This window comes from Thamnophis sirtalis, unplaced genomic scaffold (assembly GCF_051295495.1).
Source record: "Thamnophis sirtalis isolate CommonGarterSnake01/CBP01778 unplaced genomic scaffold, rThaSir2_p1.2 scaffold_3, whole genome shotgun sequence".
Taxonomy (NCBI): Eukaryota; Metazoa; Chordata; class Lepidosauria; order Squamata; family Natricidae; genus Thamnophis; species Thamnophis sirtalis.
In genome coordinates this window covers 156,180,042-156,205,049 of record NW_028261383.1, presented here as the reverse complement: position 1 = coordinate 156,205,049, position 25,008 = coordinate 156,180,042, and positions in this window count along the sequence as shown.

The window sequence follows — 25,008 nt, the reverse complement described above, 5'->3', positions numbered from 1 at the left end:
CGCTTTGTTGCTTGTATTTACACTGAGAGTTTATGCACTGCCGAAAATTCCTTGTATGTCCAATCATACTTGGCCAATAAAGAATATTCTAATTCTATTTCTATTACTTATTCTATTTTATTCTGTTCTGTTCTATTCTATTCTATTTTAATTTCCACTTTGATAAAGGAATTCAATTGGGGTGGAAGGGAAATCTGTTTCCAAAGAATTACAAAAGAATTTTGGGGAAGGAAGTCTTCTTTCATATATAAGGCAGTACCAATCTGCACCCATGGGGTTTTATAAGTTTGTGGGGGTTCCAAAGTGGAACTCTATGTAATCTGCATGCTAAGATGATTAATTTCCAGATCTGGTGCTGCCCAAACAAGAAGGGGAGGGGGACAATACACAGGATGATATAATCACACAAATGCTGCTACTCACATACTTGGAATGTTTATTTGGAATGTTTATTTAATTTGTATGCCGCCCGACTCCCGAGGGACTCAGGGCGGCTAACAACCAAAGGGGGGAGGGGATACAAATAAGACAAAAGACAGACAAAGTAAAAACAACAGCAGTCACAACATTTCAAGTGGGGCTGGAAATTCTTCAGCCCCAGGCCTGCCGGAACAACCAGGTCTTCGTGGCTTTGTGGAAAGCCTGGAGGGTGGTGAGGGTCCAGATCTCCATGTGGAGATCGTTCCAGACTTGCATCAGTTAAGTAAATGGAACGGTCACACGATTACCCCATCGTATCCATGTCCCAGTTTTAGCATCATCCTGATATGCTACAAATGCTACTGGGTCTAGAGCAGTGGTTCCCAACCTTTTTTTGGCCGTGCCCCCACCTAAGCATCTTTAAAATCCTGATGGCCCTCCTGTGACATATAATTCTTACTTTACTCAAGAAGTGAACTCTACTCAGGCGGAGGAAGCCTAAAAGGCCATTAACTTGGTTTAAACAAGGTTCAAATTGCACCCATTAAAAATCAAATTCCCCCCCCCCCTGTGGGGCGTGGGTCCCACATTGGGAATCCCTGGTCTAGAGGAAACACAACTAAGGAACAAGCTACAGTTCCTTCTGTGCTTCAGGGCAGGCAGTTCATTCTCAGGAATTCCCACCTTGAACCACCTCCCAGCTTCTTCGAAAACAAGTTGACCATTCTCTTCCCACTGTTTAGGAGCTTTATTTAAGAACAGCCTTGCCCTCTCCTTCCCAATCACTATTTTTAATTTTCCACGCTGTATATATTGAGGAAACACAGCCAGGTGCAAGGCAGTGGCCAGAGCTCCATTTTTCTACTTCCTGTTGGCCCAGGAGAGTTTGTCTCTGTTCTCTCATTTCATCCCTCACAAAAACAACAGGGAACAGGATTAAGGCCACAGGCTAAAGAGCACAAAGCTGTTGCAGGGAATAAGAAGGATAAGTCCAATGGCTGATATCTTCTTAGGTCCAAGATAGCAGGGGCAACCTTGAAATGGATATTAGTAACTCAAAGGTTATATAGTGATAGTCTACCACATTATGGCATAAGGTAAAGATAAAGGTTCCCCTCGCACATATGTGCTAGTCGTTCCCGGCTCTAGGGGGTGGTTCTCATTTCCGTTTCAAAGCTGAAGAGCCAACACTGTCTGAAGATGTCTCTGTGGTCATGTGGCTGGCATGACTAAACACTGAAGGTGCACAGAACGCTGTTACCTTCCCACCAAAGGTGGTTCCTATTTTTCTACTTGCATTTTTACATGCTTTCAAACTGCTAGGTTGGCAGAAGCTGGGACAAATAAAGGGAGCTCACTCCGTTACAGGGCGCTAGGGATTTGAACCACCGAACTGCCGACCTTTCTGTTCAACAAGCTCAGTGTCTTAGCCACTGAGCCAACACATCCCTATATTCCCTACATTATGGCAAAGGGCCTGGTTAATTGATGGACTCCCTATCTCCCCTAGTATCTCTCCAGCTGATCTGAATTGGCAGAATTTATGTCCTTAAATAAATAATGCCATTGATAGGGACCTCAGAAGTGAGCCTTCTCTGCCAGCCCACTGGAGTGAGGCTTTCCCCCACAAATTCGAATTGGCCCCCACCCTCCTGATACTTCAAAGGGTCCTAAAGACCTGGCCTTTGGCAAAGGTGATTGAAGCCCCCTTTTCTTCTTTTTGTTTGTTTCCCATCTGCATTTGTTATCTCTGCCATCTTCATTCTTTTTTGTTTTTTGTTTTTTCCTTGTTCTAATGCTTTTTAAAAAAAACAGTTTTGTAAGCCAATTAGAATCACTGATAATTAAATTGAATAAATGATGATGATGATTAGGGAAAAGGTATCACAATTCTATTTCAGCTACTGCACGTATTGCCCATCTTCTCTTTTTTTTTTTGTTGATTAATAAGTGACCCGTTCGTTTTCAAGATCAGAACAAAACTTTAAATGTTTCAAGAAATCTCACAACTGCTAGGGCAAGTGGGATTTTGTTCCCATAATGCATGTCATCAAGAGAAAATGATAGCTTGTGTATACATCTACAGTACGACCGTCTCCTTTCATGAATAGAAAAGTGGTATTTCCAGGTTCAGACTGAAGCATGCCAAAAATCTAGGAAACCAGTTTGATCAGAGCCCATAATAGCCAGAAAAAAGTATACATATACAGCAGTGAATTACTGTCTCAGTGCTTTAATGAAAACCTTACATTTGTACAGAAAAGGAACGAGGGATACATTATGACAGGCCAAATCAGGACTTGTTTTACTAAGACCATATCAAAGTGATCTAAAAATGCTATTTCTCTTCCACTTAAGTTTCAGAGAAAATTCCCAAAGCTTCTGCAGTTAGTCAGCTATTGTAAGAGAAATCCCTGGTTGGTTGATTGTATCATATATGCATTATTGCATAAAATGTCTCTCTTATTTCAGAAGTCTGCATCCCCTGGAGTATATTCCATATTTTCCAACATTTGATCTCTCTAATAAAGGATGTGTGCATATGTTATAGCTCTTCAGCCTGTTCATGCTACTTTCCAGTTGCAAGCATGAATGGACATTATTACACCCCCCCCTCCTCCTTTGGCCACTTCCGGTCTCTCCAGGGGAGGTAGGAGCTGTGGAGGGTACATCTTTGGGTGGCACAAGGCCCAGTGTGGGGGGGAAAGAGAATATAATTGAAGGGAGTATGCTGTTTGGGGTAGACTTTGTAAATTAGATTTCTACTGGAATCCAATTTGGAGCAGACAGCGCCGGGTTGACAGCTACTAACTTGATTATCTTCACCTTCTAATGTTCATTCTGTGGGAAATGCCAGCCAGCTCAGTTTGCAGGGAGGATGGGTTTGATTTAGCAATGGCCTTGGTAGGTCATTTGTTGGTCTGGGGAAGGGACTGAGTCTTGTTTAGATGTGAAGCCATTTCAGTTCCCTCTGCCGTAAATGTAATCTTCCATTGCCCAAGGCGAGGAGACTGGACTGCACAGCTCTGGAAGCTATGAAGCAATTCATGCTGCAGCTTCATTATCAGGTATTAGTAAGGGTTAAGGCAAATATCTTTAAACTCTGGACAAGCATCAATTCCTAAGGAGTTCTTTACTTATCCAGTTACAGTCGAATTAGCTGTAATATCCTTGGTGAGGGATTTCATACAGAGCTTCTTAAGGTCCAAAAACTGTGGCTCCTGGATCCTTTATATCTATATATTTAGAGTTTACCCACATGTGTAGCCTGCCTGGAACTAGTACAGGTCACTATTTCTAAAGAGCAGGAATGTATGATGTCATCCTTTATCTACTTCTAGGCTTCAGGGAAGGCAACCTCTATAAATCTTTTTTTCTGTTCCACATCAACAAATTGTGTTTTATGTCTTGTGCCACTGTCCAATTCATCTACTTCAAGTTGCTGCTCTGTATGCAGACGTGGGTTATTATATGATGTCATAGCAATGACCCCTTCCCCTCTAGTTAATGGTTCCTGCTCTCCTCCCCCCCATTGCTTTTACAATTTCACTAGCAGAATGGTGAAAAGCTGATATTTTAATATTTTATTTGTTCATTGATAAAACAGTGGGCCTGTTTTATTTTATTTACTTTAAGTTAAGTGATGAAATAAAGAGATGCCCTCTAGCTCAAGTGTTTTGTTTTCAATTTATCAATAAGTTCCAGAATTTCATTTCTTCTTGCTTCTATTTTCACCAACTCCCTTCATAAGAATATCAGTTGGGATAAAATATTAGTCCAGGCATTGTTATCTGCTTCATCATTTCTACATAATTTCAATCAGCTTTTCAATGATCTTTTTATTTCACTCAAGGACTTCTTTTATTCCTTTATCATCCACAAGTATCACTATCTCCATATCTGTTTTTCTGTTCGTGCTATTTTCTTAAAATTGATTTTAATATAATTAGCAATGTGCTTCTCAAAATCTCTGCCGCGCCCCCAAACCCATGGCATCCCTAATCGTTTGTTTTAATTTTTGTACCTTTTCATTCTCCTCATTTATTCAAAGCTTCTTTTTCTGAAGGAAGATTTTTTCCCCCTTTAATACATCCCTTAATATTGCTGATTAATCATGCAGGAATTCTACTGGATATGATAGTATCTTTTCCAATCTGCTGAAGTCCACTTATTGTGAAGTTCCATTCTAGTTGAGCTTCTATCATTGCGGTTTAATCCCCAAGCTTTTTTGAGAGAGAGATTTTAACTTCTTTGAACTTCTTTTTTTGGCAGTCATTTTTGCAGTTTGTCCTTGTAAAGCCATATGTGCTTCTTGTGGACTTCCCCCCCTCCCCTTGGCAATTTTCTACTTATAGATAAATTAAATTTGATGGCATGGTAAACCCAGTTTCCAGACCGTTTAAAAGTACTGACATTTTATACAAGGCCTTGGGAGCCATAAGTCCAGATTTGCCTGATATTTGGTCAATTCTATCATAAATTGTGTGGATGATGTGACCATGCGGTTCAAGGGTTTGGTCAGAAAGCTTAAGCATTATGCCAGCTATATAACCAGGTTATATGTAGGGGTGTGCCGTAACATTATGATAGGTCTGAGGGGGACTCCTATTTTGTGTATCTTGGGGGGGAGGGTCCATAGAATCTGGCTGGGGAGGCATCTATTCCTCTCATTTTCCATCATTCCTTCTCCGTTATACTGTTGTTTTGTTTGAGTTGGCTGAGGTAAGCATTCATGGATAGACTCCAACACAAGTCTGAAAGCATGGAAGACAAACCTTTGGTCCTGGTGAACAATCCAGATTGGATCCTTTGTTCAATTCTATTCTTAACTGTACAAGAATACAGTAATTAAAAATATCTTAACATGTTACCTCTTTGACTTAATGAGAACCAGTCAGTAAGAAGGGATAGATGCATTCACACATGATATTGATAGCAATACATTCTCATTTGGAAATTTATGTGATTTAATAACTCATTTCAATTTCATCCTTCAAACTAAAATTCCCCAGGATTCTTTTTCCAATCTCAGACTAGGCAAGTCCTTATTATTCTTCCGACCAGTTTATCCATTCAAAATGATCAGATGAGTCATTTAATTGATTTAAATCTTAAATGTAGTAAGAGTTTCACACCACTCCCATCTGAAAAATCGTAATTTCATCTGCAAAAATATGTAACCGAATTTCAAAGATTTAAAGTTCTTTTCTCATTGTTTCTCAAAGGTGTAACACAATGTACAAAATAATGAGTAGGAAGTTGCATGTATTCTACTCTGTTTATTTTGACCTCCACACTCCAAGAAGACCTCAGGTAAAGTATATTCTTTGGTTTTTTTAAAATCTCTTTTAACTGTACCTTTGGTATACCAAAATGTCCTCTGTCCCTAAATTATAGAGATCCGACCAAATGTAGAAGCTTGTGGCTGTACTAAAAATTTAGTTACCATTCTCCACAGCTACTGATTGAGTTGTCTCAGAATTTTGCAAACCTTCCCATTTTCAAGAGCAAATTGTTTAGAGAGGAATATTGAAAATTAATGTAGCAGGACTGACTAGGGGATATATCGAATGAAAACCATTTATGCCAAATCCCAAGTGCAAATATTAGAACTAAAAAAAAACCCCTCATTACTGGAAATAGTTTTACCATCTGAAGAGCATTTACTTGGAAGAAAGTAGTATGAAATCAGTGAAACTTCCATCTAATATTTTCAAAACTGGAATATCATTGCAGTGGAAGTTGGTGGTTGGAGATTTCTGGGTTATATTTCCAGCTCTGAGCTAATGCATTAGAGTAGAATGGTGTAAAGCCCTGAAAAGGAAGTGAGGTTTAGATGCTTAGAATAGGAGAGAGGAATTTGGAAGATTTCTGGGTTTTATCCCCAACCTTGCCATTGGGTTCTTGGCAATGTTATTACTGGATGTGTTCCTGGAGGTTTCATATCATGAAGAAATGTCTTTAAGGGCTGAGCTATTCTGAAACTAATTTGCTGTGGAGCAATCAGATTTTTTGCCCACAGTGGAAAAGGGTGGACCACCAGTTCATGTATCAGATTATACAGTATAATCAGTACTCTGGTTACACCTTCAGAAATGTATAAAAATTTAGTGAGAAGAGCTGATAACGAAAATCATTCCAATTCTCCATTCAGCACTCATTTTGATAATTCCCTCTGGTTTTAATTCTGGGCTTCTTATTGAATTGGGCTTGGAAATAAATTGTTAATCCTTGGAGGCTCCAGGATAATCCCGGTGGATTGTTAGCAACTTGATCTGCCACTAACAAAGTATTCTGTATGCCTAAAACATTCCTATATAACTTTTGACCCTCCAAACTAAACACAGTTTACCAGCTATGTAAAGTATTATTAAACCCAGACACGAAGAGAATTCTTGATATCCCATTTCTCTATCTTGCGCCTGTTTTCAATCTCACCTAGGATAGCCTCCTTGGAAAATGATGTAATTCCTCTTCATACCAGTATCATCCTCCACAGCCTCCTTTTCTCCTGTTTCAAGCGTCCATAAAGTTTCTTTTATTTAATGTCCAGATCCATACTTCATTTCAGCCTATGTTAAAGGTAAAGGTAAAGGTTCCCCTCGCGCATATGTGCTAGTCATTCCCAACTCTAGGGGGCGATGCTCATCTCCGTTTCAAAGCCGAAGAGCCAGCACTATCTGAAGTTGTTTCCATGGTCATATGGCCGGCATGACTAAACACTAAAGGCGCACGGAACGCTGTTACCTTCTCACCAAAGGTGCTTCCTATTTTTCTACTTGCATTTTTACGTGCTTTCGAACTGCTAGGTTGGCAGAAGCTGGGATAAGTAACGGGAGCTTATGCTGTTACGTGGCACTAGGGATTCAAACCGCTGAACTGCCGACCTTTGATCAACAAACTCAGCATCGTAGCCACTGAGCCACCACGTTATTTTACATTCAACCTAATCACCTGCGTCCTAGTCTTTAGATAGCTGAAGCAGCACTATTATTCACACATATCAGGAAAGATTACCAGCAGCCGAGGCGAATAAGCATGTTGTTTCACAGCTGAGAATTATTGTTAAACTTTGAAGTGGGTCAATGGAATAAAACTCCTGGAATCCTGACCAGGATCACTTCCACAATGTCCTTTTCTCATATGCTATTATCCTTCTGTCCACAGCCCATCAAAAATGCCTTGTTTCCTCTCAGCATTCAAACCACTTCGACATCTAAAGCAGAAAATCCCATTCTTTAGATGCAAAACATAAATTACAGGTAGTCCTCATTTAGGTTGGGTCTGGCAATTCAGTCACTAAGCAAAATGGGCACTAAATGAAACCACTACTGAGCTTAAGATCTTATTTCAGTTTTCCTTTGCTTCACAGACCTGCAAAGGTCATAAATGTTAGGACTGGTCACGATGTTATTTTTTTTTGTCATTAATATAAATGCAAGCAGTCACTATATGAGGCAGTCACTATATGAGGACTACCTGTAATAAAATAAAAAATAAATGTCTCCATTCAACAATCGTAACCTGTTAAGATTTACTTTCAACAAAACCAGCCTAGAAAAGCCATTTGGTTCGCTTAACGACCAGAACATTCACTTAATGACAAATGCACTGCAAAAAAAAAGGTTGTAAAATCACATTGGTAACCTGGATAATCCACTTTAAGACCTTCTTGATTTATGACCATACTGTACAGGCTCCATTACAGTCATAAGCAGAGGAGTAACTGTACTTGACTGAGAGATCACCAGGAAATCCCAGGGCTAGTGAATAGGCTGGAAAATTTAAAAAAAGAAAAATCCCAGAAGAAGAAGGCAGTGTTCAATCACTGCTGGATTGTTGCTAAAAAAAAAATATTACATGAATGTGTCCATGAAGTCATTACAAATCAAGTTCAAATGGAGGCAGATATTTTTAAACTACTGCTAGATTTGAGTCCTTGAGTCCTCTTTTTGCACTGCCAAGGTAACTTCTCCATAGTCAGATGTAGCAATAATCTATGCAGTTGAAAGTTTCATGCTCATTGCAAGAGACAGAGGCAGAGGTGGGATTCTACTGGTTCGGATTGGTTCGGATGAACCGGTAGCTGCAACCATCAGCTGGGAGTGAACCAGTTCACTCTGACGATCAGCTGGGCCCGCCCACCCGCCCTTGCGTTTTACTGACCTATATCCTCTCAGCTGAGTCATGCGATGGACCGGATTGCCACTCCTCAGCTGTTTTCCTCCGCAGCAGTAATGCAAAAGGTAATTTTTTTCAAAACTCTGTATGCGCAGTATGCATCAGGCGAAGGGCGCCATCACCAAACTGGTTGTTAAACCGGTAGGATCCCACCACTGGACAGGGGGGATTATTTAAAGCAGCGGCCGATGACCCTTTGGGCACCAGGGACTGGTTCCGAGGAGAGAGGGTTTTCTGTAGACCAGAGAGTGTGTGGTTTAACATGCTGCCTGCAATCCCTAGATGGGGCTTCACTTGTTTGCACTGCCCAGTTTCTGGCATGCCACAGCCCAGTGTCGGTCCACCAACGAGGAGTTGGGTACCCCTGATTTAAGGCACCGCTTTACGTGCTGTTATGTACAAGCAGAACAAAAGAAGGTGTTAGAGCAGTGTTTCTCAACCTTGGCTACTTGAAGATGTCTGGACTTCAACTCCCAGAATTCGCTGGCTGGGGAATTCTGGGAGTTGAAGTCTAGACATCTTCAAGTGGCCAAGGTTGAGAAACACTGTGTTAGAGGCTTGCATACCCTCTCTGGGGGCTATGCTATAATGAGTAAAGACACACACAGTAGTAGATCACTATGAATCTTTTTATATGTGTGCATGAAATTAAAAGCAGCTGAGGGGAAATCCAAATGTTATCTCAACCACATAGCTACTGCCGATAATCACTTCCACCAAAAATCGTTTCCACCTGCTCAGGCTCCACATGAGTATAGTAATGTTCACAGGATATCCTGTTTACAAGCCCGGAGAAAGTTAGCACACATAGATGGCAATTGTGATTCTTCCCAACGGGAGTAAAAGAGACCAGGTAACAGGTCATGGGAAAAAACTCTTTGCCAAGTGGCACGGGTAGAAGTTGCCAATCTAAATAAATGCTGGACTACATTAGTGGATGCTAATGAACTGCTTCTCCTGGTTATTTCTTTAATTAATTAATTCAACTTGGCCCCCATCTGACCCTGGGAGGTTCACAACAACAGCAACCAAATGTACAAAAAGCATATAAAGTGGCAATAATCAAATGCCAAAAATATTCAACAAGACAAACATGCCTTACATTCATGTCGGAAGAAATGTTCATCTGGGTTCAGTTCCAAGTGGGGAGAAAGACACTGGAAACTTGGAGACTGTTCGGAAAGATGGTTTAATAGTGGACAGGACCACATGGTTTGAGGTCCTGGGCAATTGAACACAGGAGGGAGGGAGGGAGGGAGGGAGGGAGGGAGGGAGGGAGGGGGAGAGAAAGAGAGAGAGCCCTTTCTTGGGCTTTGAACTTGCTTCCTGTTCCTGTGGCAAGGGAATGTATTCTGATTGGTTGCCAGGCTCCCATGGGGGCCATGCAGGGGTAACTTTGTAGGCTGTCTTGAGTCACAGGCTTGGTTGAACCTTGCTGGGTGATGCAATCTTCCCAGGTGCCATGTGGTGAGATGGGTAGAGGACTAATCCTATTATGTCCTGATGTGAAGCTCTTTTGTTTTCTAAATAAGCTGGCCCAGCCTTTTGTCTTGTAGACAGGTTGGCACCAGTCTTTCTGGGGCTATTAATAAAGGTGGGGGCTGCTTTCCAAGAGTATGCCTGATCCTTAAGGCCCTCCAGAATGCCATCAGACTGGAAGCTATCTAGATCTCAGGGGGAAGCCTCATTCCAGAGGGCAAATACCACTACAGACCACTATAGAGAAGCATGCTTCTGACATGGCACTTCTTGATCAAAGGAACCTGGAATGCACCAGCTGGATTGAATTAGCCAGACTGATACCATGGGCGATACAGCAAGCTTTATACCATTTATCCAGTCACAAATCATGTTAACAGTTGTTTAACTAATAGCTCCATGTCAATTTGAATGTAAGCAGTGGTGGGATTCAATTTTTTTTACTACAGGTTCTGTGGGCGTGGCTTGGTGGGTGTGGCAGGGCAAGGATACTGCAAATTCCCCATTCCCTCCCGATCAGCTGGGACTCAGGAGGCAGAGAATAGATGGGGGGGGGCAGGTCAGAGGTGGTATTTCTCCAGAACTGGTCAGAACCTGCTGACTGCCACCTCTGAAAATAAATATTGAATGGCGTGCCAGAGCTCTTTAGGCCCCTGTGCTGTTCAACATCTTTAATAATAATGGGTCAACATCATTGGGTGAAAGAATTGAGGGGACAATTATCAGAGTTTCAGATAACACAAATTAGGTGGAATGATTAACATTTTAGAAGAGAGAAAGAAGATTCACAAAAATCTTGGCAACCTGAAGAAAAGTGGGAGTGGATTTGGTTCACGCTCACCCTGGAATCAGAGAATAGAAGTTATAGGGAAGAAGATTTAGGCTAGATATTACAAGAAGTTTCAGGAAAGTGGAATAAGTCACCTCATGAAGTTCTAAGGGGTCATTTGAGGTCTTCAGACATCAAATAGCCATTTGTCCAATGCATTAATTAATATTTTTCTATCATCCAACTCTATGACAAACCATTCCCCACTCAGTTATATAAATGTGGGGTTTAAATCTTTTTTCTAGAATTGAAATGTACAAAACATTTAGTAAAAATATTATCTTTAGAAAAAATCTCCTTTTTTTAGAAAATCTATAATTACAAGTGAGCTTCTAGTACAGGGGTGTCAAACTCACAGGCTGCTGCTGGATGCAAGTGCTGGCCACCCCATCCCAATTTAGCAAAGGGGGGAAAAGTCGATACTTCAGGTGACGACGACGTGACAACGTGAGTTTGACACCCCTGTTCTAGTAGTTTCCCATTCTAAACCTTGTGAGCTTCTCAAATAATTAGAAATGTGATACTTTCAAGACATTACATGTATTAATGTGTTGAGAAGGGAGAGCACATAAACATTGCAAAAAGTGGCAAACTACACTGCCAATTTTTGACAGATACCACAGAAGAACGTAAGAGAGAATGCAGTATTTGGGGCTATATACAATGGCTTTACTTCCTTTGCTCATCCTTAATCAATAATTAATTTTGTCCTAAGGATTTAGTTCCCACATATTTATCAATCCAGTTTTGATTAAATCTTAATACACTTTGAGTTTCTTCATATGAGTTCTGATTAAGAAATGTGGAAGACTAATTTTGCTATCCATCTACCACCAGCAAAGTTTGACTATTCGAGCTCCTATTCCCACTGTTGTTGCTCTTATGTAGAAGAAAGTTTTTTTCGGATAGTCAGAAGGAGTATTAACTGAGTACATGCGTGCCTTTGCACATTTCTCCAGACAGACATGCAAGAGGAAAAATTCATTATTGATTATTGCAATATAGCCAGATTTTTTTTTAATTTCTTCTATTGCACCACTAGTCCCTAGGCAGCTATGTATCTGGACACATCCTATTGCAAATGCAGGGTATACCACATGTCTCACAGGGCTTCATATATTAATCATCTCACTAATGCAAGAATGCTCTTGCTGCTCCTAATGTCAGTTTTATGAATGGCCACTTTTAAAAAGGTAATTGACAGCATTGGCATTTTCTGAAATTCATTTCCTTCTGAACTCACTGCTGAATATTTTGTCTTTCTCCGTGCCTGATCACCAATGAGTCTATCTCAAAACATTACTCTACATATTCCTCAAGAAAGATTTATACCGTAATCAATGTATCTATTGTTAAGATGCCATGATTCTTTTAAATACATTATCTCCTCCCTATATCTTTTAAAAACATGTCTCTAGACTTATACACTCAAAGAAAGCTCAGGAACTAGTTGAGAAGTAGTATGATGGGGGTTCCTTCTTCTTGCCTTTTTCTACTCTGTGTGCCTATGCATCTGTGCCTGTGTCCTTGTCTCTGTGTGTAGAGAGGCTACTTCCAATCTGTTTACCCCCAGGAGCTGGAGATCTGAGAGAATTCCTAACAGAACAGGCACTTTTCCTTCAAAGGGGAATCAAAATAAACTGTGGAATGAGTTCCATGTGCTGCGATAGCTCTATATATGTGTGTATGTGTGTGTGCACACACGAGCATATATGTTTGTGCCTCTGTGTGAGCAGAAAACACCATGGATGGGGAAATAAGAAAAACTACTTGGATGGGTAGAAAAAAGCATGAAAACCACTATGTACACAACAAAAAAGGTATAGTTGCAGGTATTCTGTGATACACACTAGAATGACATCCACTAGAATAGAGTGAAAAGTATTCCACAATGGTAATAAAATTGCATTTGTAGATTTGTAATAAAAATACAAATCTATTTGTATGTTATTTACAAATCAAGTTACAAAAATCAAATCAAATCCTGAAAATTAACAGGACAAAACAATACAAGGGCCAAACACAGGCTTACCTGAGACTGTGTTTGCAAGCAGACTATATTTGTTTTTGACATAATTTTTTTTTACTAAAAATATACTGTTGCACTGAAGTAGTTAATAATTCAATTAAGGGACAGCATGTAGATTTATGCAATCTGTTTCAAATTTGTAATTAACTTGTTTTTCCAGATAACTGTAGTAGGAAGTAGGAAAATAAATAGACAGACACACATTTTATTGGGAGGTGTAAATAGGGAATAAATTTCAGTTGATACTGTAAACCACTCAGGGAGTGGTAGTCAGTAATATATTAAACCAGCTAAATATATAATATCCCAAAGTATACATGATCCAAGTATTCTAAGTCAAACCAGAAATTAAATGGGGCAAATGAAACATTTTATTTTTTGGAACTTCTGCAAATCTTTTTCTTTGGATTTGACTCATGGCACATTTGCCAGAATGATTTTACTAGCATTGTTGCATAATAAAAGTATACTGTACTGAGGAAAAGGGCAGGAAGCTAAGTACTGTAAGAGTGTTGTTTTGCCCAGTTTTTCTCGGGAACAGCCAGGCTTATTTCCAGGCAAAACTTTTATCTAATCCCTTTCCTTCATTCACAAAATTGCACATGGTATCTATTTCTATTTCCAATTCTCTCATGTTTTCCTATCCAGCACCAGTACTTTTGTTTTTCATCTAACTACAGGCAGATATAGATAGATAGATAGATAGATAGATAGATAGATAGAGAGAGAGAGAGAGAGAGAGAGAGAGAGAGAGAGAGAGAGAGAGAGAGAGATAGAGATAGAGAGATAGAGAGATAGAGAGATAGAGAGAGAGATGGATGGATGATAAATACAGACAGACGGACATCTTAAGGAAGCTTGGCAACATCTCTGCATTCTTTGTTTATTGTTATTATTAAATCAATTTATATGGCCATCCATTGGCAAATGGACATGGAAACAACAATGCCGTAAAAAACAATATTAACAAACAATAAAAAGCTATAGTTGGTATCGAGGGTAAACCCTGATTTCAACAAAACCTCTGAACAGGCCATCTAACCTCCTGATCCTATAGTTCTGGAACATATTACAATATTATCCAGATCTTCAATGTCTTTTTACAAAAGGCCATGTATGGTTTTAGCATGTGCAGTGCAATTACAACTATCTTTTCTGGCAGTGTATTTTATTAGCATATCTTTTCTTTCTTATACTACAGATTCCTTAACTCAGAAGTGTTGATATTTGACATTGATATTTGATATTTTCTAATAGTTTGGGGCTACCATTCCAATAATCTTTAATATTATCCTTATTATCTACCGCAGCTTTAACATGGAATAGGTATTTTTGCTTTATTTATTTATTAGATTGTTATCCGACCTGTATTATTTTGTAATAAATAATTCAAGATAGTGAACATACCTAATACGTCTTCCTCTGCATTGACAATCTTGTGAGATTGGTTGGGCTGAGAGTGATTGGCCCAAGATCAATCATTCATTCCTAGCGCAGGACTAAATTCTGCATTTTAGGACCTATCAGTAAAAGAAATCATCTTTATGGAGTTAATGAATCATTTTAAAAAGTTGTCTGAATGTTAGCACATAATGCTTACATAGAACGGGAAAGAAAATATTTAAAAATGGCTTTCCCACAATAAGCGGTTACCCGTTTTAAGTTATACAATATTTCACACTTCTTTCATTATCTCAGAAGGCAACTTCTGTGAGACATTTGATGATAACATCACTTGTCTTTTGCTTACTTGAACACTGCTTTTGATACAGATGATGCTGACGTGTCCTTTGTGTTGTCTAGTATAATTGCATGGGTTTGCTTTCAATTTATGAGGTCTGAGGACATGGACAAGTTGTAGCTGTCCAGCCTACACACTCTCTTAACCTCTGCTTATTCTGTTAGTTGAGAGAGGATGACTGGGTGAATACAGGGAGTGGTGAATGTGTCTTTTCATTATGGAATGGTACCACCATTCCTGTAAAGAAAAGAGAGATCCTTCCTTCCTTCCTTCCTTCCTTCCTTCCTTCCTCTTTCTTTCTTTCTTTCTTTCTTTCTTTCTCTCTCTCTCTCTCTCTCTCTCTCTCTCTCTCTCTTTCTTTCTTTCGCAAAGCACTTGAAAGAAGAATGTCTATGGAGCTACAGCTCCATGCAGTCCGGTGGTGGGATTCAAATAATTTAACAACCGGTTCTCTGCCCTAATGATTTCTTCCAACAAGTTCACCAAACTGTTCAGAAAGTTAACAACCAGTTCAGTTCTCCCGAAGTGGTGCAAACTGGCTGAATCCCACCACTGATGCAGTTTTAAGGGCACCAGCTAACTCAATTCTAAATGGTTGTAAAACAGAATTAGCCATGGTGTCCCCTTTAGATTTGTTGGTTGGTTTGTTTATGTTAAAATTGTTAAATGACTTACTTCAAGACAGAACCAGAGCAACTGTGACTCTATTGATCTTGCTTGATCCTTTGGTGATTGTTTTACACTATTGCATTAACCACAATGTACTTCTGGAACATCTTCAAGAATTGGGGATTACTATGTTATAGTAATTCCAATCCTAATCCGGTGGGATTTTCACAGAAAGTATTAAGTAGCTGTGCCTCTGGGTCTTACAACGTTCAACGGGGCACAATGGTTTTGAATGCTATTTAAAATTTATATGAAAGAACCAAGGGGGTTGGGGACTGGATATCATTAATATGCTCATGACATTGAGCTCTACTTTTCCATAACATGTAAATAATTGTTCTGAACTTGCATCTGGATATGAGCTATCATGGTGTATTTTGTCAGGAAACAATGCGAATGAGTGGTTTCTGAATTACAGAATTGGACAGTTAGTACGTTCTCAGTGGGGTTGCATTCCTCAAGAAATACCTGTCATTAATTTCCAAGTACTCCTAGACTCATCACTGTCATTAGAGGCCCACACAATCTCCATCTCTTGCTTTGATTGATATACCAACTATATATTCATTCCTGAACATAGACAACAGATACCTTTGTCCACTCAGTGTCAGCCTTATTCTTGAATTACTGTCCTATTGTTGCAACAACAAAAAAACTTCACATAGACACAACCTTGAAGTCACAAGCAGTCAAGCCTGACAAGAAGGAAGCTTTTCTATAACAGTACTTAACGTGGGCAGCTATCAGATATTATTTAATTGGGCAAATAGCAAAACTTCTGAAATGTGCCCATTAATTTAACAACTAATACAGTAGTGAAAGTCTGAATCACTTCCTCAATCTCTGCCACTGAGATATTATTCTAATGTAGGGCATGGAACTCTTTTGTGTCTTAAGGAGCAAAATGTCCTCCTAGTAGAAAAACTGCATTTAGAGGAATATATTCCTCATCAGAAAAGCAGGGGAGATATGAGTTACATTGCCTTTTTCTTCACTGATCCCCTTAATTAAGAGTCTTTCCCTCTTTAAGTTGATGCATTTTTAACTGGTACATTAACAACAAAGCTGCAATTAACATCCTTCTCACTTGGCCATTAGAGTAAAGGAATGTCTAACAGCATGAATCAGTTCTAAGTGCTGGAGCTATGTAAGATGAAAACTACCTCCATTTTGTTTCATCTATTTTTTGCCTTTTGCTTGGCTCACAGTCTGTCCTTACCCCTTGTGCTCTTCCCCTCCATGAAAAAAAAGAGCAATCCTCATCATGCAAAAAGCCTCCCTCAGCCCCGGATGTTTCCTTTGTGGTCAGAGGCCCTGAAATAAGCTTCTCTAATGGGTGTGTGGGCTGTGGCTGCCACTCACTCCACCCGAAGCCCAACTCTTTTTTGCCAGCTGCCACTGGGCTCCAGACAGCTCAGCAGCAAGGAGGATCGGGGAGGCCACAAGCATGTGGAACCTTCCTTCCATCGCTTTCCTGCTGGACCAAGGACAGAAATACTCGGACAGCGGGGGGCAAGGCGGGGGAGTGGGATAGAAAGCCAGGGAGAAAAGGGAAGAATAACATTGATTCATAGAAGGCTTCCTACAATTGCGCACACATTAAAGGATTTTGGGGAGAAGCTTAAGAAAGTGCACCCATGTCCCCTGGACCATTGTTTAAACAGTAGTCCTCTGACTGAGAAGTCTAGCTCATGAGTCATTCCATTTATCCATTATGTTGATGCACGAACAAGAATAATATAAAGATTCAAAGGTGCTTTTGAATTAGTTGTGACTCCTGGGGACTGCATGAACGAGTTGATGTCATGAGGTTTTCTTGGCAACCTTTTCTAAAGTGGTCCACCATTGCCTTATTCCTAGAGCTGAGAGAAAGGGAGTGGGCCCCAGCAATTAAATCTCTGAAGAAATGTTCTTGTCCTTGCACACACTCTTTCCCTTCTTATTGGCCTTGCCATTGACCCATCTGGTTCCGAGAACTTGCATACATGCAGAAGAGAGGTGGTATTATGCCGGTTCGTCCCGGTTCAGGCGCCCATCCACCCGGACATCATCAAAGATGCTCTGCACATGTGCGCAAAAGTGCCATGTATGAGTGAAGTGAGTGCGCACGAGCACTCCCGGTTCCGCTTCTCCTGGTGGTGAAGATTAAAGCTGATGCAGAACATGCATAGTATGAGCTGCGGTGGCACAGTGGTTAGAATGCAGTACTGCAGGCTACTTATGCTAATCACCAGCTGCCAGCAGTTTGGCAGATCGAATCTCACCAGGCTCAAGGTCGACTCAGCCTTCCATCCTTCCAAGGTGGGTAAAATGAGGACCCAGATTATTGGGGGCAATATTGCTGACTCTGTAAACCGCTTAGAGAGGGCTGTAAAGCACTGTGAAGCGGTATATAAGTCGGCCCTCCCTGCGCTCCTCGAGTCAATAGCCGAGCTAGCAATTGAGTTCCCTAGACTAATGGTTCTGGGGGACTTCAATTTGCCTTCGCTCGGTGAACACTCTGATGGAGCGCAGGAGTTCATGGCCTCCATGACAGCCATGGGCCTGACCCAGGTAATTCGAGGCCCTACCCACTTGGCAGGACATACACTCGACCTCGTATTCCTCTCGGAGCAGTGGAGTTATGATCTTGGTCTGAGGGGAAATGAGATCATTCCCCTGTCGTGGTCAGACCACTACCTACTGAGGCTAGACTTCCGGAGGCCAAACCCCCACCGTAGGGAGGAGGAACCGACCAGGTGGTTCCGCCCCAGGCGACTGATGGACCCTGTTAGGTTCCAGACGGAGCTTGGGGTCATTCCAGATGCTCTCGCCCACAGTTCGGCGGAGACTATTGCTGCCGCCTGGCACTCGGCGGCATCGGAGTCTCTAGACCGAATTGCGCCACTACGGCCCCTCCGGGTCAGCAGCTCGCGGAGACCCCCTTGGTTCACCGAGGAGCTCCGCGAGATAAAGCGCCGGAGGAGACGCCTAGAGCACCGGTGGAGATCCGATAGGTCCGTATCGAACCGAGCATTGTTGACAGCCTGCACCAAGGAGTATATTTGGGCATTGAGAACTGCCAAAAGATCACACATTGCCTCCTTGGTAGCGTCCGCCGAGTCTCGCCCAGCCGCCCTGTTTAGGATAACCCGCTCCCTCCTAAATAGGAGGGAGACGGGGAACCCCATACAGGGAAAGGCTGAGGAATATAGTCAGTTCTTGGCGGACAAAACTGCTCGGTTTCGATCGGAACTGGACTCCACCCCTGCAGATCCAGCCGGGACACAGGGGAATAACTTGGTAGACCATCTCTGGGTTGAGTTTCAGGATGTTGCCTCTGGGGATGTGGACAAGGCTATGCGAGCTGTGAGTTCCTCCACCTGCATACTGGACCCGTGTCCCTCTTGGCTGACTGCCAACAGCAGAGAGGTGACACGAGGCTGGATCCAGGCGGTTGTTACCGCCTCTCTTCGGGAGGGACACCTCCCCACCGCACTTAAGGCGGCGGTGGTGAGGCCCCTCCTGAAGAAACCGTCCTTGGATCCAGCAGTTCTTAACAACTATCGTCCAGTCTCCAACCTCCCCTTTCTGGGGAAGGTTGTTGAGAAGGTGGTGGCCTTACAGCTTCAGCGTACCTTGGAGGAAGCTAACTATCTTGACCCCTTCCAGTCTGGCTTCAGGCCCGGTTACAGCACTGAAACCGCTTTGGTCGCATTGACCGATGATCTCTGGAGAGCCAGAGATGGAGGCCATGCGTCCATCCTGGTTCTCCTTGACCTCTCAGCGGCTTTCGATACCATCGACCATGGTATCCTTCTGCGACGACTGCGGGAGGTGGGGGTGGGCGGCACTGTTTTACAGTGGTTCTCCTCCTACCTCTCGGACAGGTCGCAGTCGGTGTTGGTGGGGAGGGAGAGATCGTCCCCGAGGCCCCTAACCTATGGGGTGCCGCAGGGCTCGGTTCTGTCCCCCCTACTATTTAACATATACATGAAACCGCTGGGCGAGATCATTCGGAGGCACGGGATTAAGTACCATCAATATGCGGACGATACGCAGTTGTATCTGTCCGCCCCGTGCCAACTCAATGAAGCGGTGGACGTGATGAACCGGGGCCTTGAGGCTGTTAAAGACTGGATGAGAGCTAACAAACTGGTACTCAACCCGGAAAAGACCGAATGGCTGTTGTGTTTCCCTCCCAAAAATTTGGTTAACGTTCCATCAATCAGGCTGGGGGGGCAAAATTTATCCCCCTCAGATAGGGTCCGCAACTTGGGAGTCCTCCTGGACCCACAGCTGAGTTTTGACCACCATTTGTCGGCTGTGACCAGGGGGGCATTTGCCCAGGTTCGCCTGGTGCGCCAGTTGCGGCCCTACCTGAACCGGGAGGCTCTCACAACAGTCACTCGAGCCCTTGTGATCTCTAGGCTGGAATACTGCAATGTGCTCTACATGGGGCTGCCCTTGAAGAGCATCCGGCGACTTCAGCTAGTCCAGAACGCGGCCGCGCGAGTGATCATGGGCGCACCACGGTTCGCCCATATAACACCAATCCTCCGTGAGCTGCGCTGGCTACCTGTTGATCGTCGGGTGCACTTCAAGGTCTTACTCACCACCTATAAAGCGCTCCATGGTAGTGGATCTGACTATTTGAGAGACCGCCTCCTGCCAATTACCTCCCTGCGTCCCATCAGATCGCACAGAGTAGGCCTCCTCCGAATTCCATCCGCCAGTCAGTGCCGACTGGCGACTACGCGGAGGAGAGCCTTCTCAGTTGCAGCTCCGACATTATGGAACAACCTCCCCGTGGAGATCCGTACCCTCACCACAGTCCAGGCCTTCCGCACAGCCCTCAAGAACTGGCTATCCCGTCAGGCCTGGGGATAGGATTACTCTCACCCCGCCCGAATGTTGAGTGAATGTTGTGTTTTTATGACCAATTTCCTTTAATCACGTTTCTTTTCTTTTTAAGTCTTGTCTTGCACTCCCTTCCCTTTATTGTTGTAAGCCGCCCTGAGTCCCCTCAGGGAAAAGGGCGGCATATAAATTTGCAATAAAACTAAAACTAAAACTAATTGCTATTGCTATACCTCACAAAAGACATGCATCATGGTTTGAATTTACGCAACTCCTTATGCTGCGCTGCAATCATTTTATCTACTAACAGCATATATCTTATTAAGACTACCACAAGTTTAGCCTACCCTGGATTCAGAGGACAGAATAGGTAGCCCCCAAATACTCTAGAAGAACAGGGGCTTCTGGAGCCAGGACCAGGAGCTAGCCACTAGACCACATTATGTGTTTTGTATTGGATCCTTTTTTTGCCTCTCCCATGGCTTATCCACAGACGGTTTGGCCAGAGATGGCTCAGATCTTTCTCCAAAACCTCTGGCTCAACTCCCTCTTTAATTAACAGACAGAACACTGTAGCTTTTTAAAAAGCATTCCCTTTTTTGTATAGCCTTTATTTTCCCATATAACGCCTGAAAATTAAAGTAGAATCATGGGAGTTGACATGCCCTGAATAGCTTCTTTTCTAGAGGCAGCCACTGTACAGTCACCACGTGAGAGAGGCGCCAGAACTTTCCCCTGCTTAGTAGATGCCAGAGGACTTCTGATACTTTGCTTCTAATCTAATCTAATGCTTTGTGTGTAATTCAGCTGCAACTGCATTCATCCATGTGCCAGAGTCAGAAAATATGCAGGAGCAATTCTTATATAGATAGGCTCAAACCATGTGCACTAGACAAACTGATCTTTGAACCTTAGCATATACCATCACAGTAATTCAGTTGCAGCCATTAGCGGGTTCACATGGGTTGGCACATTTGCCCAGAAGTAGCTTGGACAAAGTTTATGAAGTTCTGGAAACTGGGCTTCACAGTTTGTGGCTTGCTCCCCTTCCCTGGTTTCCTCTGACCTACTATCTAATTAGCACCAAGGCCTTGGGCTAAAAATACCTTTTCAGTGCAGGGCTGGGCAGGCTTGTTTTGCAGGCTGTGTGGTCACCACGAGGAATGGATGAAACCTTCGCATGCCAACCTGGCAGATTGCAAACACTGCCCACAAGGCTGCGCTGCTGAAACTATTTCTGTCCTTCTGCACTGATTGTTTTTCCTTTTCCTGTCCTTTTGTGTGGATTATTTGTGGGGTTCTATCCTACAGCCTCAAGATTCAGAAAACACATTTAAAGAGGTGCAGAAGTCACAGAGACATCTGGGAAGTGCTGATGGGAATAAAGCTATTTCTTTGTTTCTTACTATAAAACATAAATAACTTTAGTAATCTGTCTCTTCTTCCTTTTTGAAAGTCCTTGATATTCAGTACTCACACAAAAAAGGAACTTTATTTTCCACATTTAAAATGATTTGGGAAATCATGTAAATCCATTTGCTTGTAGGGAAGGAAAAAAAACATAGAAGTTTGCTTAGTGCTGGCAGTGGAAATATACTGCCCCACTCTGGTAACAATGGACTCAACTATTCCATTTAGAGATGAATTCAGGTTTCACTCCTCCATAACTGATTCTACAGAAGGCAGGAACAGTCATTATTTTTTCTTGAATAGGTTTGCTCACAGTGCAACTCGGGGAAACAATGAGGTATCTTAGGCAATGCAAACCAGAGAAAAACTTCTTAGCCTTGAACCTTTGAATATGGATCAGTAGCCCAAATCTGAGACATACTCATGAGGAAATACCATTGAGATCAGTGATCCCAGTTCAATTCCCTTGTGGAGCTAAGTTTGACATTTTAAAATCAAACCAAGATTGCATTTAGCTCAAGACTGTGCCACTGAGAGTTGATAAGCATTGTGATTTTTCCACTGTCCCACACACTTTTTTCTGTTTCACCACATCTGCTCTCCACATTTAGCCCCTTTGATGAAAGTATTGACATTTTGGGCTTCCAATATTTATCAAGGATGCAATCTGAGATCTTGCACATTAGAATGCTGTTAATCTAAGAAAATGCCCTCGATTCCAGATCTACTGTTTGGTTTTTATAAATGCTGACTTACCAGGATTGTTGCTGCATGCATGGGGTACTGAAGTAAAGTATGTGATGTAATACGGGGGGGGGGGGGAAACCACGCACTCTGCAAACATTGCTATTACTATTGTTATGAACTGTGTTCGACGATCTTCCTGCTATCAGGCATACTTCTCTAATAATGCCTCAGCCTTTCTTAACTGGCACTGCCAACAAGTCACTTTCAGTGCAAGGAAGCTGTGTGGCAAGCAGGATGTGTTGAAGTGGGGTGGGGTGTTTATTGTGCAGGATGGGGTGGGGGAAGAGAAGCAGGGGGCATGTTTCTTTTTTGGAGGAACAGCCAGGCAGTCCCTTTTCTGTGCCGGGGCCTTCCATCTTTTTGTGGCCCAGGCTTGGTTTAGATGAATCATCATTTTGAGTGAACACGCAAACCATAATTAGCTTTGGAATATAAATATGGAAAGTTCGGCGAATGTTACTGACCAATATAGCTCCCTGGCTCATTATCTGCACCCGGGCTGCTCCACACAGCTATTTTCTGAACAAAGGGCCTCACTTTCCAGTTATTTAAATAAAACTCGGGGAGATTTATGGGACATCGAGGCAGGGGAGAGGTGGAGGTTCAGGAGAAGATGCTTGGCTGCTTAAGAAAGCTGCTGTGGGACCAGATTCTTTTCCTCAGAGGAGAAACAGCTCTTCACAGAGGCCTGTCCCAGCTTTCAGGCCTTCAGGGTGCATGGAAAGAGACAGCAGGAAAATAGTCAAATATTTACCCCAGCAAAGACTGGAACAATATAAGCTGGGGGGAGAGGGGGTTTGACATAAAAGTAAGTGGGCATATCTATTCATTTGAAGAATAATTCCAATCAATATTGAATTTGCCTCAGATTGGAATTCCTGCCTATGTTCTCCCTCTATTTTAAGCCTCCAAATATTTTGGAACAAAGCCATTACTTTCATGTCCCGCTTACTGGCCGCCTAAAGCAGGGATTCTGAGTCTTGGCAACTTGAAGATGTGTGGACTTCAACTTCCAGAATTCCCCAGCCAGTGGTGGGTTTCAAATTTTTTTAGAACTTCTTCTGTAGGTGTGGCCTGCTTTTTGGGAGTGGCTTGCTGGCCATGTGACCGGGTGGGAGTGGCTTGCCAGCCATGTGACTGGGTGGGAGTGGCTTGGCAGTTATGTGACTGGGTGGGTGTGGCCAACTTGTAAAATGTGGTGAAACTCACTTAACAACGCTCTTGCTTAGCAACCAAAATGGCTCAGAAACTCTGGCATTTGAAGCACGCAAATCTTAAAGCTGTCAAGTTACAAGATCCTCGCACCCCTAACCCTTTAGAAAAAAAACCCCAGGGATGTTCAAACTTGACAGCGTTAAAACTTTAAGGTTTAGATAGGACTCTTAGAGCGGGGGGGGGCGATTGGTGAGCCAGCCAATCAGTGAGCAGCGGGCGGGGCAAGTGTGGTGCAGACGGGCGGGGGAGGGAGCTGGAACCGGTTCTAAACGGCATGGTAGATTTGTGGAACCTCTTCTACAGAAGAGGCTAGAACTGGCAGGAACCCACCCCTGCCCCCAGCCCTCATGCTGGCTGGGGGAATTTGGGAGTTGATGTCCACACAACTTTCAGTGACCAAAGCTGAGAAACACTGTTCTAGAGTCATCTGATGGACTGCTACAAAATCAAAAAACTCCTACAGAGCTTTGGTTGGATCCTGAATAGGTCCTGTGACTGTTGTACATTTAGGATTCATGTAACTTGAAGGGTGTTCTCAGATCATCACAGATCCCATTTCGCAGAGAGAGATTTTGCATCATGGAATCATTTCCCAGATACAGGCACCATTCACGAAGTGTACAATAATCAAGTGGAAGGAAAACTAAAGCTCTCTTTGCCTATAGGAACCTATATTACTGTAGTGTCCCGCCAGCGAAGCAGCAGATTTGGACAGTGAGGAGGTTGGGGAGGAATATGGGCCAGTCCTGGAGTCTGAGGAAGGGTCTGATGAGGGCTCTGTGTCGGAGGCAGAGAGGGGGCCAGAGCCGTATGCCAGTTATCAGCTGCCTTCAGAGTCAGACATCAGTGAGGCAGACAAACAGCTGGAGCATGCAGAGTTGCCAGATGAATAGAACAGCTAAAGAAGAGGGGTCAACTTGTGAGTAAGGCCACAGGTGGATGATGAATGGCCCATCCCAGAAGAAATAAAAGAGGAGCAAAAGGGGAGTAGAGTTTGCAGGAGACAATTAGTTCGCTTAATTGGCTTGTGACTCTCTGAGACTCCTTGCCAAGTTCTGCAGATATCGGCCTGGCAGCTCTCCAAGCCAGATAAGGTCTGTGACTGTAAATCCTCCCTTGAAAGACTTTGCTGGATGTGAATGAGCAGAAATCACAGTAAATTAATAAAAGGAGTTTTTGTCGGGACAAGGAGTTTGCTTCATGCTCTTGGGAAACCTCGGTCAGAACAATTACATGCTACATGCAAACCCCTACTAAAGCTCTCTTTGCCTATAGGAATCCATATTATATCTTATATGCAAACCCCTACATCCTTCCCCTAATTTCTTTTTCAGGGACCAATGTAACATGAACAATTTAATTAGCATTTCATTGGAGAAGTTAAAAACTAAATTGCAATCGCAAGAGGAGTTGTGGCAGAACTTTATAGCACAGGGAGGAGCCATGAAA